At 64.1% G+C, this 2,500-nt stretch overlaps 1 non-coding gene across 1 annotated transcript; it reads left to right on the top strand.

Annotated features, from left to right (window-relative positions):
• Positions 1 to 355: 355 nt before the first annotated feature.
• Positions 356 to 474, top strand: LOC141979857 (5S ribosomal RNA). Its single transcript, XR_012637246.1, has one exon. It is a non-coding gene; the product is annotated as a 5S ribosomal RNA (ribosomal RNA).
• Positions 475 to 2,500: the final 2,026 nt, after the last annotated feature.

Here is a 2,500-nt window from a genome sequence, read left to right as displayed (position 1 = left end):
GAAGTCTGAAAAATTTTTTTCACCGACCCCCAAAGTGGTATTGGGGGGGGGCTCATAAAGCCTCCGGAGCGAAAAAAAAAAAAACGGAAAAAAGGATCGGGCCCACCCGAGGCAGGGGAGTCAGTAAGGGAAAGGGGACGAGGCGGCACGGAGCCGTGTGCCCGGAGCCGGGTGCCCGCGGCCAGGATCGGGCCCCTGGAAGTCTGAAAAAAATTTTTTCACCGACCCCCAAAGTGGTGTTGGGGGGGGCTCACGAAGCCTCCGGAGCGGAAAAAAAAAACGGATAAAAGGATCGGGCCCACCCGAGGCAGCGGAGTCAGTAAGGGAAAGGGGACGAGGCGGACCGGAGCCGAGTGCCTACGGCCATACCGGACGGAAGGCCCCCGATCCCGTCCGATCTCGGAAGGTAAACCGTCCCGGGCCTGGCTAGTACTTGGATGGGTGACCGCCTGGGAATCCCAGGTGCCGTAGGCAGCTTTTCCCGCTGCGAGCCAGCTCTCTCCTTTTCTGGGGAACAAGGGCAGGGTCGCCCTGCCAGGGGCCCTGGGGCTTAAGTCCCTGCCGGCCACCAGGTCAACCCGGAGCCTGCCCCTCTGCGGCCAGCAGGTCAACCCCATACCGGCAGGGGGTTGACCTGGTGGCCGGGAAGCAGAGCGGCCAGCAGGTCAACCCCATACATTCAGCGGGTTGACCTGGTGGACGGGAAGGAAAGCGGCCAGCAGGTCAACCCCATACTTTCAGCGGGTTGACCTGGTGGCCGGGAAGGAAAGCGGCCAGCAGGTCAACCCCATACATTCAGCGGGTTGACCTGGTGGCCGGGAAGGAAAGCGGCCAGCAGGTCAACCCCATACATTCAGCGGGTTGACCTGGTGGCCGGGAAGGAAAGCGGCCAGCAGGTCAACCCCATACATTCAGCGGGTTGACCTGGTGGCCGGGAAGGAAAGCGGCCAGCAGGTCAACCCCATACATTCAGCGGGTTGACCTGGTGGCCGGGAAGGAAAGCGGCCAGCAGGTCAACCCCATACATTCAGCGGGTTGACCTGGTGGCCGGGAAGGAAAGCGGCCACCAGGTCAACCCCATACAGGCAGCGGGTTGACCTGGTGTCCCGAAAGCAAACCGGCCACCAGGTCAACCCGGAGCCTGCCCCCGCGGGCAGGGGCCAAGCGGACCCCCCTCCGCCCGGGCTTGCCCTGCTCCGAGCCGGGGCTTAATCCCCGTCCGGCCACCAGGTCAACCCGGAGCCTGCCCCTCTGCGGCCAGCAGGTCAACCCCATGCCGGCAGCGGGTTGACCTGGTGGCCGGGAAGGAAAGCGGCCACCAGGTCAACCCCATACTTTCAGCGGGTTGACCTGGTGGCCGGGAAGGAAAGCGGCCACCAGGTCAACCCCATACTTTCAGCGGGTTGACCTGGTGGCCGGGAAGGAAAGCGGCCAGCAGGTCAACCCCATACATTCAGCGGGTTGACCTGGTGGCCGGGAAGGAAAGCGGCCAGCAGGTCAACCCCATACATTCAGCGGGTTGACCTGGTGGCCGGGAAGGAAAGCGGCCAGCAGGTCAACCCCATACATTCAGCGGGTTGACCTGGTGGCCGGGAAGAAAAGCGGCCAGCAGGTCAACCCCATACATTCAGCGGGTTGACCTGGTGGCCGGGAAGGAAAGCGGCCAGCAGGTCAACCCCATACATTCAGCGGGTTGACCTGGTGGCCGGGAAGGAAAGCGGCCAGCAGGTCAACCCCATACATTCAGCGGGTTGACCTGGTGGCCGGGAAGGAAAGCGGCCACCAGGTCAACCCCATACAGGCAGCGGGTTGACCTGGTGGCCCGAAAGCAAACCGGCCACCAGGTCAACCCGGAGCCTGCCCCCGCGGGCAGGGGCCAAGCGGACCCCCCTCCGCCCGGGCTTGCCCTGCTCCGAGCCGGGGCTTAATCCCCGTCCGGCCACCAGGTCAACCCGGAGCCTGCCCCTCTGCGGCCAGCAGGTCAACCCCATGCCGGCAGCGGGTTGACCTGGTGGCCGGGAAGGAAAGCGGCCACCAGGTCAACCCCATACTTTCAGCGGGTTGACCTGGTGGCCGGGAAGGAAAGCGGCCACCAGGTCAACCCCATACTTTCAGCGGGTTGACCTGGTGGCCGGGAAGGAAAGCGGCCAGCAGGTCAACCCCATACATTCAGCGGGTTGACCTGGTGGCCGGGAAGGAAAGCGGCCAGCAGGTCAACCCCATACATTCAGCGGGTTGACCTGGTGGCCGGGAAGGAAAGCGGCCAGCAGGTCAACCCCATACATTCAGCGGGTTGACCTGGTGGCCGGGAAGAAAAGCGGCCAGCAGGTCAACCCCATACATTCAGCGGGTTGACCTGGTGGCCGGGAAGGAAAGCGGCCAGCAGGTCAACCCCATACATTCAGCGGGTTGACCTGGTGGCCGGGAAGGAAAGCGGCCACCAGGTCAACCCCATACAGGCAGCGGGTTGACCTGGTGGCCCGAAAGCAAACCGGCCACC

Source organism: Natator depressus, chromosome 28 (assembly GCF_965152275.1).
Source record: "Natator depressus isolate rNatDep1 chromosome 28, rNatDep2.hap1, whole genome shotgun sequence".
Taxonomy (NCBI): domain Eukaryota; kingdom Metazoa; phylum Chordata; order Testudines; family Cheloniidae; genus Natator; species Natator depressus.
Note: the sequence above shows the minus strand (reverse complement) of the source record. Positions and strands in the feature narration are given on the sequence as shown.